Below are 17,256 nucleotides of genomic sequence, written 5' to 3' on the forward strand. Positions count from 1 at the left end.
AAATGGGCCAAAAATCGCACCGTGTACACCCAGCTTAAGGCGCCAGCTGGTCTCAGTCAGCTTATTGGATGACCCCCCCCCCACCCCCCCCCCTTCACACCTCGCCGGGGAGAGGTGCAAAAAGCTGTCATTCAAAGTCACTACCCCCCCCCCCTCCAGACCAATAAAAACGACGCAATTCAAAGCAGAACCGCTGCAGCTTTGTATTTAGAGGACAAATCGGGTTTCAAAACACTTCGATGATGCTGAGAGGGGCAGAACTGTCGGTGCGTCTAATCCAGGAAGTGGATTACGCACAATGTTGCAGTAAAGTGAGCAAGCAAATTAAAAAAAAAATTCTACTGTCCATTTTCTCTACTATGTTAAGGTTTTAAATTGAAGCCTTATTAGTAAATGATTTTTAGGTGACAAAACATGGTCATCTCACATCGTAAATATGTTTTTTAAATGGATATGTATGGAGACCCCCGTGCGTGAGGCACTTTCATCACCAACTTCAAAGCCAGATATCTCACGATCGGCTGCATGTAGACTGCTAAAACTCGGTAGGCATGTAGATGGGATAGGAAAATTTTTTTATTTATCACTTTTGTTTGGAGATCCATCAATGTTTAATATGTTTAATAATGCGATTTATGAGCTGGGCCCGCACTTCTGCAGTATATTAAGACGTAATGGTTTTGGCTGAGCCATCTGGAATGGCGAAAGAGGGCTTCTCTCGTTTACACATCTGGCTCCATCCATTGACAAGACAGGTCAATATTTTTCAGCGCGACATTACCATGAGAGAAGTCAACAGGGAAGACTGCGTTTCAATGGACTACTCTTCTTACTTGCACCTCTCGAAGTGAAAATCTTTTTTTTTTTATCTCTGAATCTGACAGTGTCTGAATGTCATGTCTGACGTATTATGTCTGACATGTATTATGTTTAGTATCTCTATGTTCAATTATTATTGTTCATAAATAAAATAAAATAAAATAATAAAAATATGGTGCATGTAATGTGTGAGTGAACAAAGCTGGTTGTATATAGGGTGGCCACTTTTCAGTATTGCTTTATATATATATATATATATATATATATATATATTATGGGTCGGACGTGATAAAAAAAAATTAATCAGAAGCTTTGTAATTAATCGCATTTTAATCGCATTTCAGTATTTAACATGAGAAATATTAATTTAAGTTTGAATGATGAATGAATCAATGAACATAATCATAAACTTCTTGTTTATTTTTCCACCAGTCTACTACACAGACCAATAGATGAGTGCAGAAAACAGAGCAAACAGTTTTCAGAACACTGGAAATTCTGACCAAAAAATGTTGTTTAATTTTGGGAGTTTTGCTCAGGATATTGGAAGAATAAGAAGAATTGAAGTAAATCAGATGATGTTTTTTAATACCATTTTAGATGGTATGCTTTTTCTTTAATTTCCCAGGCCTCTGCCACAGGCATCTCCATAGTGCCTAGAAGTGGTCTTCAGCATGCTCAAAGCAAATGACTGGATCTTCCATTCATCATCTATAATATGAGTTGTCACACCAAGATCATTCTTGTTGCTAACAGAGGTCCAGTGATCCCCAGTCAGAATCTCATTTGTGGCGCTCTTCACAATAACCTGTTTTACTTCCCCTTCCTCATCATACAGCTGCTGGATTTTCTTCGACATTGTATTTCTGGACGGCAGTTCGTAACTTGCATCAGTTGACGCAATTTGCAGCGCTTCTTGTAAGTCTTTATCTTTGACCACAGAGAGCAAACAACTGCAAATAATGTGACGCGTCAATAAACGTGTCACGTATAAAGCACGCAGAGAGAGATCCTGATGCGGAATCAGCTTGTTTTTATTTATGCAGTGTCGTACAGCGAGCCACGCAGACAACGCGGCGGTGTTATGCTGGTATGGGGGTGCAGCGGGGTAGCGGTGGTCAGGACGGTCCGGGGTCGTGAGGCGAGAGCAGAATCCGAGAAGGTACCAGGGATCAGGCAGAAGACGTGGTCTGGGGAACAAACAGAGTTTGGTACACAGAGAGACAGTTAGCAATAAAGGCTTCGCAACCAGGAAGTGTAGTTCTGGTGCTTAAGTACGTAAGGAATGTGGGCGTGGTGGTGAAACAGGTGAATTCGATTATGTCATCGGCTATTCCTGACAAAACGCCTCCGCCGCTCGCGTGAGTTTTAAAAAAAACCTGGGACGCAAGGGACAGGATGTAAAATATGGACATGTCCCGGGAAATACGGACGTTTGGTCACCCTATCATACTAGGAATACATTTAGCAGCCAAGTTATCATTAATGACCTGCGTTGAGGTGGTAACGAAGGGTGGAAGTGCTCCTGTGATAAACGAACTCCTTCCTGCATAAAGTGCAAATAACACTATTTGTGTTTGTACTTCCATTCGGAAGTTTCTTATATTTAAATTTCCCATCCACCAGTGTAGCCCCTTCAGTCATCACCATCATGATCTTATTATGCGTCCATATAATCTGTATGCCTGAAACTCATGCACTGAGAAACATTCCACGGTTTAAAAGTGTCTCGTGCGTTAAATGCGTAAATTTTTTTTGTTTGTTAATTTTCCTGTAATTAATTAATCGAAATTAACGCGTTATGGTCCCACCACTAATATATATTAGTGGTGGGACTTTTAATGTGTTCATTTCGATTAATATATTACTTATTCTAGTTACAAATATTACATATATATTTGCATAGATGTAAAAAAATGTTTGCTTGTTGCGCTGTTATTATAACAGGGTAGTATCTGTTATAATCTGTCATTTATATCCAAAAATTTAGAGAAAGTGGTTTCTTCACAACTCTCTTCCTTCTTACAGACAGAACATGTCTTAGTTATTTTAGTCTGGATTTAGAGGTCATCACAGCACTGGAACGGCACTGACTAAAGTACTGAACGATCTCTTAATATCCTCTGATAAAAGACACATTTCTTTTCTCATACTGCTAGACTTCAGTGCTGCTTTTGACACCATTGATCATAATATTCTACTTAATAGGCTGGAGACACTCATTGGCATAAGAGGTCAAGCACTCTCCTGGTTCAGGTCCTACCTGACAGATCGTTACCAATTTGTACTAGTAAATAACGAATGCTCAGAGCATTCTAAGGTAAAATATGGTGTCCCACAAGGATCTGTACTGGGTCCCATATTATTCTCATTATATATGCTACCACTGGGCACCATCATTCGTAGGCATGGTATTAGCTTCCATTGCTACGCGGATGATACTCAGTTGTATCTTCTAATCCAGATGATATCACTACAACTCAAGATTGAGAACTGCGTCCAGGACATTAAAAACTGGATGGTGTCTAATTTTCTTCATCTAAATTCCGATAAGACTGAGGTGCTGATATTCCCCTTACCCTAGATGGTAATAACTAAATCTACTGCAAAAAGTTTAGGTCTCACTATTGATTCAGATCTTTCATTTGACACATATATATGCAATGTCACTAAGGCTGCCTTTTTCATTTACATAATATCGCCAAGCTGAGACACTTTGATTAGCTGATGCAGAGAAGCTGGTCCATGCTTTTGTCTCGTCGAGATTGGACTACTGTAATAGTCTTCTAATTGGATGCTCTAAACAGTCCATAAAAAAGCTACAACTTGTACAACATGCTGCAGCTAGAGTCCTAAGGCTAGGAAATTCGATTATAGTCCCACTCTCGCGGCATTACACTGGCTTCTAATTAAATATTGCATTGAATTTAAAATTATTCTGTTAACCTATTGCTTAGTACAACCCATCTCGCCCTTTGCGCTCCCAAAATGCTGGATTTCTCCTAGTTCCAAAAATTTGTAAGACTACAGCCGGAGGCTGAGCTTTCTCCTTTAAAGTGTCAGTGTTGTACCCAGAGCCGCTCCTCCTGTCGCCACAGGAGGGGACTAACGAGCCAATGCTCGCTCCCGAGCCAACACTCGTTCGCGGACAAGCGCTCGCGCACAGACCGGCGTTGGTTCACGAACACGTTCGCGCACACACAATCAGCAATGATGACCTGCAGCTGTTCGCCTTCCTATTTAAGGAGGACGGCTGCAGAGTCTCATTGCTGAGTTGTTTGTTGCCGTTTCTACGCGCTTTCAGCCAGTCTCTCCTTGCATTTCATGTTTACTCGTACTTACCTTGTTCGCTGTTTTCTGTCATTTTCTGAGTTCACTCACCTCTTCGCCACTTCTGGCCATTCTCAAGTTTTCCAGCCCTATTATTTCTCTATCCAGTTTTGTTTGTTATTTTGAGAAGGGTTTTTCGTTTGATCCCCGTTGTGGTTTGAGAGCCAGCTACTTCTCCTGGCATCTTCAGTTTGCTTCTTTGTTTTTGTTTCCAAAAAGGCAGAGGTTAGGTAACCATGAACAGACACTCCAACAAATATTAGGCCAATTACAAAACCTAACCGCTGTCATGCCCAAGCAGTTCTAGTGAGCCCGCTGCTGCCGTGACACGGTTAGAGCCTGCCTCGCTCTCCTCTCAGGCAAGGCACGAGCCTGGGCGACACCCGTATGGGAGAACCAGCCTGACCTATGCACATCTTATGAACGATTTTCCCAGACCATGCGGGAAGCATTTTATCACCCTGCCTCTGGAGGCATAGTGGACGCCCAGTTGCTATGCATACACCAAGGCAATCATTCCGTGTCCGACTACTCTTTGGAGTTCAGGACGCTGGCTGCCGAGAGTGGGTGGGGAGCTACAGCGTTATTGGCCACCTATCAGGAAGGTTTAAACGATTTGAAGGTGACCCCCCTGACACTTTAGACAGGGTTTGTACGGTCATGAAAAACCTGGAAAAGTTATGGAATTTGAAAATAGCAATTTCCAGGCCTGGATAAGTTTTGGAAAAACTAAAAATACTCAAATGTTTTGGAAAAGTCATGGAAATTTGCTTGACACAATAAATATATGTCGATAACCGGAAGAAAAAATAAACATATATAATATAGCCATGTTTTTTCTTTGTGCGGACCACTAACGTAACTTCACAGGTTAGTTCGCTACGTTAGCGTTGGACTCCAAGCGGAGCTGTATTGTACTTTGATGACGTGTAAATCAGCGTAATGCTGGTAAATGCCGATTCAACAATGGCTGCTTCAGTTGGACAAATACAAGCTATGGCTTGAGAAAGACAAGGACACGGGGCATGCAAAATGTGCACTGTGTGGTTAACCAACTGGTTAACGTTGGGGTTAGAGACTGAAAAGTCCGACGCAAAGCAGTTTTCGTCGCGAACCTAGATTTAGACACGCCTTGATCGTAAACACAGAATAGAAAAAAACTAACAATGTTCTCGTGTGTACAGCGTGAGAAAGAGCGACCGCGTTGCCGAGATGGGCTGCGTTGGAGGCTGTGCTGCTTCAGCTTATCGTACACAACACTACACAACACAACACTCCACTACACTCCACAACACTCCACAGTGCTGCCACTGCACCTCCACGCACCGCGCGAAATTAAGAAAAGTCGGTCGTAACTCCGTCCGTCGTTAACCAGACCCGTCGGTAAGCGGGAACTCACCGGCTTTTAGCCCGGATACGACTTATAGCTACAACATTTTCCATTTAAAAAAACTTAGATGCGGCTTATATTGATATTGAAAATACGGTAAATGTTTATTTTTTCAATTAAACCATGTGTCTTTTCATTAATAGATGATATACTGTGGAATTTTAGCCTGGATTTTTTCTTATTTTTCGTGTCTACACATATGTTTAGAGAATGTACAGTCATTGAAATTTGTCTGAAAGTCATGGAAAAGTCATGGAAATTAGTTGTCAAAAAAGTGTATGAACCCTGTTTAGACTCCTGTATAGCTCTTACTGTCCGACTCGATAACAGGCTACGTGAATGGAAACAGCGGCGTCGGTCTCAGCTCACGGATTCCTCATGTGCCACCCAACCTAGCTCTGTTCCTGAGGGGGATGAGGTCAGAGAGAACAGTCAAGACCAGCCCATGCAGTTGGGTCATAACTGCCTGACACAACAGGAGAGACAGTCATGCATGCTAGGGGGTCGCTGCCTATATTGTGGGAAAGAGGGGCACAAACGAGCTGATTGCCCTGGCTTACAGGGAAAAGAGCAGGTCCGCCAGTAGAAGGGAGGCCTCCGGTGGGCCGTTCTAGTTCTCCCCATCTGTGTGGTCTCACGCTCCACGTGGCGTTGTCATGGCGTGGAGCTGATGAACACCGGTTGCTCGCGTCCGTCGACTCGGGCGCAGCAGGGAACTTCATAGATGCCGCTCTGTTTGAAGACCTTCAGATACCTCTGGTTCACTTAGGGACGCCCCTCATTGTGGCTGCGGTTGATGGACGTTCGCTTGTCTCAGGGGAGGTCGCTAAACAAACCATCCCGCTAGACATGAAAATAGGGGGGCATGCCGAGCGTATAACCCTGTATGTCATCAGTGCCCCTAAAACCCAAGTAATACTTGGTCTCCCCTGGTTACAGCATCACGACCCAGAGGTCGACTGGCTCAACCCGTCAATCAGACAGTGGGGATCTGTGTGCAGGAGTACCTGCTTGAACCCAAAAAACATATGCAGCCACAAAAGGCCACCTGAGTCCCTTGATCTAGGTAAAGTGCCTGTTGAGTACCATGACCTCCGGGAAGTATTCAGCAAATGGCAGGCAGGGTTTCTACCGCTCCACCGGTAGGGTTGTCACGATACTAAGAATTACAACTTCGATACGATACTTTAAAAAAATATTGAAATTCGATACCATTTTCAATACTAAAGTCAGATACTATGCTCATTTCCATTTTAAAGCCTTTTTATAATTTTTTATAAACAAACAAATGAATATTGTATTTTGTTTCACAAATGTCAAATAAATAAAAGGTGTAGTCCCTACCACATTAAAACAGAAAAATAAATAATTGCACATTAATATAAATTAACAAATAATAGTAGTGCACTCTGGAAATCACATATAGTAGTCAAAAAAGGCTAGTGCAAATAGTGTATTTTAAGTATACTTTAAACAACTTTAAGTAGGGTGACCATATTTTTGTTTGGGAAAACCAGGACACTGTGTGTAAGTTGTCAAGCGGGGGGGGGGGGTGTGTGAACGTAAGTTGTCGAGCGGGGGGGGGGGGGGTTGGGGTGGCGTACGTAAGTTGTTGGTTCTCCGCCAGTTGAGTATGATGAGGCTCAACTGGTGAGGCTCAGGGATTCCGTGTCATACAGCGCCGTGCTTAGGGTCCTAGTGCCTGTAGAATTAATGGCCCGATTAACGTAATTTAAAAACCAGGACATTTCCACAGTTTTAAAAAACGTGAAATACGGACATGTCCCGGGAAATACGGACGTTTGGTCACCCTACTTTAAGTAACTAAAACTTCAGTATTAGAGTAGAGGTCAGTATTCATAGATGATTGATCCGTTGTAGTACGATCACTCTTTTTTTTTTCTCCCTGTATGCTGTCGCATTTACGGCTCCAATATGACAAACATTTGCTAGGATACCATAATCGGACACATAATCTTGTATGCTGTAGTAATACTAGAAATGGGAATAATCACCAACCTCTTGGAATTATTTGTACAAATTTGCGTGCCGGTCCTTCAGGTGTTTGGCCAGATTCGTTGTGTTAAGCTAGGTTTATATTTTCACGAGTGACCGTAGTGTGGTAGTATAAAAGAAACACACCTCAAAAACGGGAATACCTAACAAATTTTAATGTTGCTTTGTGTTTCAGGTTTGAAAAGTGCTGGAATTTAGGCTAAAGTTCTTGAAAATGCTTAAAATTATAACTACTTCTTTTCACAACAAATAGCGGTCTGACTGAAGTTCAGTTCTGCTGTATTGCGTTAATACGAGCCTCTTGTAATTCCAGGACGAAACATGAGAGAACGTGAAGACGTTAAGATTGGGCTTTTTGAAAATAAACAACTATTAAATAATGTGATGAAAAAGCGAATTATTTAGAATCATTACGAGTATGTGTATAAATATTTAACTTAATTAGGTGCTTTAATTCCACCTTCTAAAGGTGTATGAGCCCAGAAAACATGACTTGGTTTATTGTGCTTCCTACAGGTTTTGTTGACAACCCATTTACAGGGTAGGCAGATCATTTTATCCTGAGTGACTTGCAAAGTTCCTCCAAATCTCATTTCGCTGTCAATCAAAAAGGGGTTCTGCCTTAGACAGATCATCCAATCATCATGCAGAAGCTGAGTGTCTGGGCCAGCTGAGGCCAGCCCACTGCCCCATAGACGCTGAGCGTCCGATGGGCGGGACAAAGCCCAGCATTTATCCAATGGCCCGTCTCGTTTCGCTGCACTCTTCGCTTCGCTATTGAACTCTGTAGACGCACAGCGTCCACACCGTTTAAAGCACTGTGAAGCTGCGGGACTGAGTGAGAGGAAAGCCGCGTCGTTACCAGCGATAAGAAGCTGACTCTGTACAAAAGTTGAGCATGTTGTAGCGCATATTTAGTCAATGACGTACACACAACAGTATATGTTTGATCACCTATTTTTTTGACATTGTAGGGGAAGCTGAGCTTCCCTTGCAGTCTTAGAGCAATCGCCACTGGTGTGTTAAATACACAGAACACTCAATTTCTCTTTTAGTTAACTTGCTTTGCTTTACCACACACATTGTCTCTGTTCTGTATTCTGAACAAATCTCCACCAAGAGAACAATGTCTTCTTTTGTCAGCCTTCCGCTAACATCACTCCAGAACCCTCTCTCCTCGCTATGATGAGTCCATGACACCAAAGTTCAAACCAAACCTTTCTCGTCTCATCACAACCCATGTTTAGCCTGGGCAAGGCACACATTTCCTATCAAAGAAAAAGGGACACCAATGTCAGCACAGTTTCATCAATTCATCAAATATTTATTTAATGTTCTCGTATTTTTGGTGTGTCTTGGAAAATCGGGAATATTCTAAATCTTACATTATACTAGCTGGACACATTTAGGCTTCTGACGAGCTCACTAGACAAGAACCCCAGATATGCTAGCTATGCTAAAATGCGTCACATCGCACCTGTTGAGAAGAAACCAGTACAAATAAAGCTTCAAACTCCAATTAAAGCATCAATCTGCAAATTTGTCTTAATTTTTCTGGGATGTTTGCGGTATTAGACCACAATGTTCATCTAATGTCGCGTAAACGAGCAAGGTTAACTAGTACCATCACCTCACTGACTAGCCACATATAATATATATGATATAGCATTTAACTCCACAAAACTTGCTAGCTCAGCCGGCCACTGACCAACAACGAGCAGCATTTTCTTTAAACTTTTTTAACACACCTAAATCAACACGTTTTACATTGTAGAAAAAGAAAACAATCGTCCCTCAATACTCATGATAGGATGGACACTCACCGATTTAACTGTGGTCAGCTTCGCTCATCTTGTACCAGTTTGCCTGCTCTACTCCAGATTAATTTTAATTAATTTAATTTTCCTCTTTTTTGCTATGAGTAAGCCATAGTTCTCCAGTCCATATGAAATCCCAAACTCCTTTAGGTCCTATTTAACTGTATTAGTGAGACAATGTCCTTTGCCATCTTAGCATGCATGTCACGTTGCGGAGGGCCCCCTGCCGGTCACCCCCGTCCACAGCGGCACTTGTCCTGTTTTTGTTGCATTGTGTTCGTCCCTCAGGTGGGCGGGGTCTATGATCTGCCTCACCTGATTGTCGTTTGTCTGTCTATATATGTCTTGTCTTTGTACTAGTTGACTGCTGGTTATTATATCCTTAATTCGGATCGAGTCATGGGTTTTGGTTCGCGCACTTTCTTCATTAAAACTCCCCTTTTCCCTGAGACTTGGCATGATCGCTTCCCTTTTATTTCGCACTTCCTGCCCGTCACAGTGCAGCTTTATCTAATCCATGTGCATGTGGTTAGCTCCAGTCCTGCACACCATTTCTTATTGAACTGTATTAAAGGACTATTTAATTTTTATATCTAGGTCAAATACTTTTTACTCAGGCTTTTGGTTACTTTCCTTTATACATAAAGGTGCAGTGCCCGGTCATAGAGCTTTCTGGTAATTTGAGATATTGACTCTACTGTCTGTCCATTTCATGCATTCACTCTGCATTGTGACAATGGTATGGGTGAAACGCACCGTCTCAGGACCACGCCCTCAGAACCGTGTTCTCAGGACTGCGCCCTCAGGACCAGGCCCTCAGGGCCATGTCCTCTGGACTGCGCTCTCGAGACCATGTTCTTTCGCTCTTGGCCACGCCTCTTTCCCCGCCCCCACACAGAGGGTAAAACCGGAGCAAAGAAAAGAGAGAAGCGCAAAAAAAAATTATGAACGTAAAATGCGAGACGCAAAGAAAAGCAGTGACGCGCAAACAAAAGAAAGAAATGCAAAAGGGAGAAAGTATTGCAAAAAAAAAGCAGCAACATAAAATGTGAAATGCAAAGAAAAGAAAGAAACGCAAAAGGGGGAAAGTATTGCAGAAACAAAATAGGAATGTAAAATGCAAAATGCTAATCTTATATTTGCAATTTTTTTTTTTCTCGTCACCATTAAAGACCCTAATTTGACTCCATATGCTTATTCCTGAAGAACCCAAGAAGCAAAGACATGGGTAAGTTAAAGGAGGTGCTGGTAAAGTTGCAATGCTGATTTTGAGATGATAAAAATCAGGTTGATGAACATTATTCTGCTAAACATACATGTAATGTTAGCTAGGTCTGATGTTAGTTCTGTGTAAAGCAGGTTAAGCTAATATTTACTCATTGTCAAGGAAAACACTGTGAAGTTACTTTGAATCTTACAGAAATGAAGAGGAAAGGTAGCATACATAGTTTTTTCTCACCAAAGAGAAAGGCAAGAAACAAACATCTGAGCAAGGTAAAATGAATATGAAGTGAAAGGAGAGAAAGAGAAGGATAAGATGAAAGGAGAGAGACAGGGGCAACAGAAACATGACAGCGATAGAATACAAGTCCAAGGCCACCAGGGACAGGAGGAGGTGGGAGAACACCACAGCGGTGAAGATATGGAGGAGGGAGAGCATCACCAAGATGAGGAGAGCGAGAGACAAGATTTATGCAGTGTCACTTAGACAGTGAAAGGGAAATGAGAGTGCCTGAGCCATCATCAACAATTTCCAGGTGAGTTGGTCCACATGGTATGGAAATTGTTGCTGCATAGTATACCAAGTTACATATGAATAAGAACAACAAATGACAAAAACTGACATTTTGCTATAAGGTGTATTTAAGAGGCTTAGAGCTTAGACTTCTTCAAATAAATATAAATATTCATGTTTGCTTAAATATGAATAATTGAGGAAACTTGTAAGTGTGAAAGTGTAAATAGATGGGGACAGAGTTTTAATATTTTGTGTACAATGTATCTATTGCTAAATTCCAAAATCAAACAAATGAAACTAAAAATACTCCCCCAGGCTAAAATGTTAGTGTGTGTAAACACAGTCTGATGAGGGTGAATGTGTGTTCTGAGTAAACAATACAATGTCCAGAACCTTGTTTGAGTGCCATGACCCTTTCTTTGCCACATTGTGTTTATGCTCACCTTAGCACAGCTAAGTCCATAGATTTTCATGGGTAAGTTTTTCTTTAAATGGTTTGTTCTTGTACAAATGCTTCCTGCAACGCAACCACTCTGCTCTGACACAGTCAAGAGTGTTAGGGTTTGCTTTCCCTCTCAAATATCATCACCTGTGTCTTACTTTAATGCCTGTCCTTTGATAATGCCCAACTAAGGTAGTGTTACCATACGTCTATCTCCCATTACATGAAACCTCAAATGCAAGACATTGATCATATGAGATTAAGTTTGTCTGTAGGATAGTTTGTCTGAGTTTGTAAATGGCACCCTGTGCCTTTTAGTAGTGTGCACATACTATTTCGCATATTTTCGCAAACTATGGAAGAAAATCTGTCTCATCAAATTTTCAATTTGAATATGGAGCACTGAATTTTGTTGCTTTTGAATTTAATGCTTGAATTTTCAAGAACACGCTTTCACTTTTATTATTCATGGTTAATAAAATACAATGAAAAAAAATTCAAAAGATATTTTTTCAAGTTGCTCGAATTCGATTGGCCAAATTTGGCTCACAAAATACGCGTGCAAAATTTTGCGTGCAAAAATACGAGTTCAAAGATATTCAGAGTAAATATCTGGGACACAAAGAATGAGCGATCGATTCAAGTCTCCAATCGAACCAACATCCAACCAATCACATTACGCTCCACTGGTCACATGACGGCGATGTTTGAAGTCACAGGCAGACAGAGGGAGAGTTATCCTGGCGCACGGGATCGGCTCCTCTTCGGTGAGTGTATTTACTCCTTTATTTGTCTTTTGTGGTGTTTTTAAGATTCAGTAAGAGACAGTAAACAACGTGTTGCACATCAGAGGTTTGCGCTGGACTGATATTTTTTTTTACTCGTTCCAGCTTGTTTTCCACCCGCCAAAAAAGGCGTAGTCTATGTAGTCAACATAGCTGGGTATGTGTGTGTCTGTCCGTCAGTCCACACTGTGCTATATATTATATTTATCATAAAATCATTACATTCGTTTATTACTTCCTCACCAGAGTAACCGTTTTCATTCTGAACTGTCTTCATTAAGCAGGGTAATCATGGTGTCCGTGGGGTAATGGTTAGCAAAGAGAGCTTCAGACAAAATGGGCGTTTGTTCGATTCTCATGACTGACAGGCGAATTGGAGTTCTATATATATATATATATATATATATATATATATATATATATATATATATATATATATATATATATATAGAACTCCAATTCGCCTGTCAGTCATGAGAATGTGTATACACACCCACTACCATTCAAAAGTTTGGGGTCACCTAGACAATTTTGTGTTTTCCCTGAAATCTCATACTTTTATTTATCAAATATTTATCAAATTGCAAAATGAATAGAAACATAGTCCAGACATTGACAAGGTAGAAATAATGTTTTTTTTTTATTTGAAATAATTTTCTACTTTAAACTTTGCTTTCGTCAGAGAATGCTCCCTTAGCAGCAATTACAGCATTGCAGACCTTTGGCATTCTAGCTGTTAATTTGCTGAGGTAATCTGGAGAAATTTCACCCCATGCTTCCAGAAGCCGCTCCCACAAGTTTGATTGGGTTAATGGGCACTTTTTTCGTACCATACGGTCAAGCTGCTCCCACAACAGCTCAATGGGGTTGAGATCTGGTGACTGCGCTGGCCACTCCATTACCGATAAAATACCGCTGCTATCTGGATTACTGTAATATGCAAGATTTACTGTAGTATGTCCATTTTCATAGGGTGTGAAAATATAAGCCCCTTTTCCACATGCACTATGACCCGGAACATTTCTGAATGGTACACGAAGGAACTGTACGTGTGAGGCAGATTAATTTGTGCCACACATTATTAGATAAACTAGGTAATGTTCAAGTGAGTTTTGAAAAATTTTGTAAAACCCTTTCTTAACCGTAATGGGAGCTAGTGGGAAACTCTTTTTCTGAGCACGCGCTTGTGAATGACTTTGAGTACGTTTAAGACTTTTAAGTAGAAGTTTCAGAAGTTGAGTGCAAGTTGTTTTGTTTTTTTAATACAAGGTCTTTCCATTTGATCATATTCTAGGATTGAAATGCTATGGTGAGATCTATGGGTAGCTGTAACAAGCATCTACTATGATGTTCTCCATTACCTGGAAGGAGAGGGCTCAGCATTTCCAACATCACACACACCTTCTGTTGCCACTATGTGTTCCTACCACGTCTGCAGGAAGACCTAGATACTTTTTGCAGTGGTTGGGACAATCATCCAATAAGAACAGAGAGCCACATGACCCCTAATCAACTGTAGGTGCTGGGTCATTCACATCACCCAGTTCCTGCAGCCAGAGTGTACACACACAAAGCTATTTCACTTCCCCCTATTATTACAGTAAGCCTCAATGATTAATATCAGCAGCATTGGTTGATAAACAGCATAATTGTCTTCACATTGTCAACCATATGATTTTAACAAATAGTGTGGTTTATGCATAAACAATTTGGAAGTGGTAATTTTTATCCACATAAGTGTATACAACTTATTTGTAGGGAATGGAGAGTCCCAATATTGAGTGGGACAACAGCGGACTTCCAGACCACTCAGATATCATTGACCCACACACAGAATGCCCACTGACAGATGAACAGATGACAGCTTTGAGAGATGCAGTTAACCCAGGAGCTGCATCCCAGTCCTCTGGCTGTGATCTTTATATTGCTGCTGTCCAGTTTGCCAATGCTTTAAAGACTCTTGAGTATCCCTATTCATTTACTGTTACGCGTTTAACTATGGATTTTAAATACGTACCTCTGCCACCCTCGCCTTCATCTCCCTCTCTCCTCCTGTGACACATGAACCTTCTGTATGGCAAAAACAGCTGCTAGCCACCAGAGGGCGCATGTGCGCACTGATTCACCTACACACACATCCACGTCAGTCTGTCACATGCCCTCTTGCACCAAACCACTTGTCACAATCCTCATTATTAGCACCTGGCCTCCATTTACACACGCAGCACTTAAGCCCACAGGTTTTGCAGTCCAGCTACTGGATTGTCTTACAGATTCAGATTCAGATTTTATTGGTCATACATTGTACAAGTACAAGATGAAATGCTTTCTTGCCCAGGGCCCAGTGTTAAAGCACCGGAAAACCAGAGCGGCGGCAGCGTAAACGCAGACGCGCCACCTTGTATACTGTATAATGTATACTGGACTGTGCTAAGTGTCACCTGCCATTTTACTAGTGCCGTTTGGCCTGAGTCTTTCTGTTGTGATAACCGTGGACAATAAAGCCTTTAGTTTACAGCCTCTGCCTCCTGCTGACTCTACTCATACGTCGCACTAGTGATGCTCAGAGGAGAGGGCTCATTGTTTGATTTGTCTGTGTTTGCATGTCACAAAATAATTTGACATATTTTCTCTTTTTCTGCTCACACTGCACCATCTGCAATATTATTAAATTACTTTTTAGGTTTGAATATCCAGAGCAGGAAAAAATATATAAATAATGTATGACGTGACCAGAGTTTTCAGGAAATTGCATTAGACAACATTCCCACTTATGGATTACACATTTGCCTTGTTAAAATGGCAAAACATTCTTCAGGAAAGTTGAGTGTGGTGCACAGAGCATTTGACAACAAACAATGATGACAAGAAATATATTTACAAACAGTTTTTAAAAATCAAATGTGTCATGATTTATGTTTGAGCACTTATCACATTATTAAATTCATGTTTCACGAGACTTGCCTTTTTTGCTTCCTGTATTCTGCATGTGCTCCGCCCGCGACAGCAACCTTGAGTCACACCTCTTGATATGGAACATCTTCCAGAAATATGGAAGATGGAATATCTGTCAATAAAGTATCTTTGTTCAGTCTAGTTATTAAGGCTATCAAGCCTGTTTTCATTCTTTTCATTTTAATAATTTCCCAAAAAGCAAAAGGAAAAATTCAACATAAAGTCCATTAGCTCCAGGAAATATTTTTATTGAACAATCTGCTTCCAATACATAAGTAATTGAAATGACTTAGATATTATGGGAATTAAAGGTTTTGTCACGGTAGGCCAGGCCCCCAGGGGAGCCGGCCACGTCACATTCCACAACACAACCACTCCCCCTTTCCAATTCATCTACTTACACTCTAATCACCGGCACCTGTCTCTCATCTGTCTCACACCCTACTTTAGCCCACAGGTCCAGCACAACAATGCTGTGCATTCCCTGAGCATAGAGGAGAATACCTGCTTGCGATGTCATCCGCTGTCTCCCTCCCGGCTGCCAGGTTACGAACTTTGCCCCTTAAGCTCCTTTGTCTCGTGCCTAGTGCTGTGTGCGTGTGACTGTACTTTGCTCCACTTCAGTGTGATTGTCATTGCTGTGCTCTGGGCATTAAAGATTCTACGGCACTATATTCCACATCTGTTGCTTCTGTCACCCCATTACAGGTTTAATCTCAGTAGCCATAAGATTAATTTTAGATTTTTTAATTCCAACTTGCATTGCTATGCATTTTTTATAAGGATATAAAAAAAAACAAACAAACAAAAAACCCAGCAAGCATTAGTAAACTCAGAGTAATCAGGCAGAGATGATGAGAGGAGATGCAACAACTGTCAGGGTTCGACCCAGGCGCGTGCCTCCTGCTGCCACTAGGCGGAGCACGCGAGCTAGAACCAGGGGCAATCAAGCCCAATAGTTTGCAGCTGTAAGCAGCCTATTTAATACGAGCGACTTCGAAGTTGTTAGTTTTTCACTCGCAGCCTAAGCCAGTATCTCTTGCCCTCGTGCAGTGATTACTTTTCTCGTTTCACCCCTGAGTGTTCTCAGGTTGGTCTCTCTCGTTTTCTGTTTGTCTCTCTCACTGTTTCTGCGTCGGTTTGTCTTCCAGTGTTCTGGTAGACAGGCTGACAGGTACCAGGTAGAGGCTTTAGGTCTTGTTACCTAAGTCTCATCTTTTCTTTCTCTCGTTTCTTATTTTTTCCCGTGTGACACGTTGAGCAGTCCTCCGTGTAGTTTTTGTTTTTTCCCCTGTTTCTCTTCAGTGACGCGTTGACTTCTTTTCCGCGTGTTTTTTGTTTGTTTACTTACCTGGTTTATTCGCACGTCGAGATTCCTCCGTGCCGTTCTGCTGTCATCCCTTCGGGGTTTTTGTTTTTGTTTTCCCGCGATCGCGGAGGTTTCCGTTGGCTGTTTTTGGCATTTAGTTTTAGGTTTGCACTTGAATCCACATCACGTTAAAACCAGCGCGTCACCACTGTGTTCGGAGGCGACGCGTTACAACAACAGTGGTGGAAAAGTATAGTGTTACAGAGGTCAAACCTTTCCTGTAGTTTCCTTTTCACCAGGTTTGCACACACTGCAAGCAGGGATTTTGGCCCATTCCTCCACACAGATCTTCTCCAGATCAGCCCGGTTTCTGGGCTGTCGCTGAGAAACACGGTATGAGCTCCCTCCAAAGATTTTCTGTAGGGTTTAGTTCTGGAGCCTGGCTAGGCTTCTTACAGAGCCACTCCTTGGTTATCCTGGCTGTGTGGTTTGGGTCATTGTCATGTTGAAAGACCCAGCCATGACCCATCTTCAATGCTCATCCTCTCCTTAATACAATGCAGTCGTCCTTTCCCATGTACAAAAGCATGATGCTTCCAACCCCATGCTTCACAGTAGTAATCACTTTATTAAGGTATATTAAGCATATATTATA

At 41.6% G+C, this 17,256-nt stretch overlaps 1 long non-coding RNA gene across 1 annotated transcript; it reads right to left on the reverse strand.

The window, feature by feature from the left end:
- Positions 1–1,234: 1,234 nt before the first annotated feature.
- LOC143485688 (uncharacterized) lies at positions 1,235–17,013 on the reverse strand. Its single transcript, XR_013122984.1, has 3 exons — positions 16,644–17,013; positions 15,302–15,404; positions 1,235–2,009 (listed from the first exon to the last, which is right to left on the reverse strand). It is a non-coding gene; the product is annotated as an uncharacterized LOC143485688 (long non-coding RNA).
- Positions 17,014–17,256: the final 243 nt, after the last annotated feature.

Source organism: Brachyhypopomus gauderio, unplaced genomic scaffold (assembly GCF_052324685.1).
Source record: "Brachyhypopomus gauderio isolate BG-103 unplaced genomic scaffold, BGAUD_0.2 sc37, whole genome shotgun sequence".
Taxonomy (NCBI): domain Eukaryota; kingdom Metazoa; phylum Chordata; class Actinopteri; order Gymnotiformes; family Hypopomidae; genus Brachyhypopomus; species Brachyhypopomus gauderio.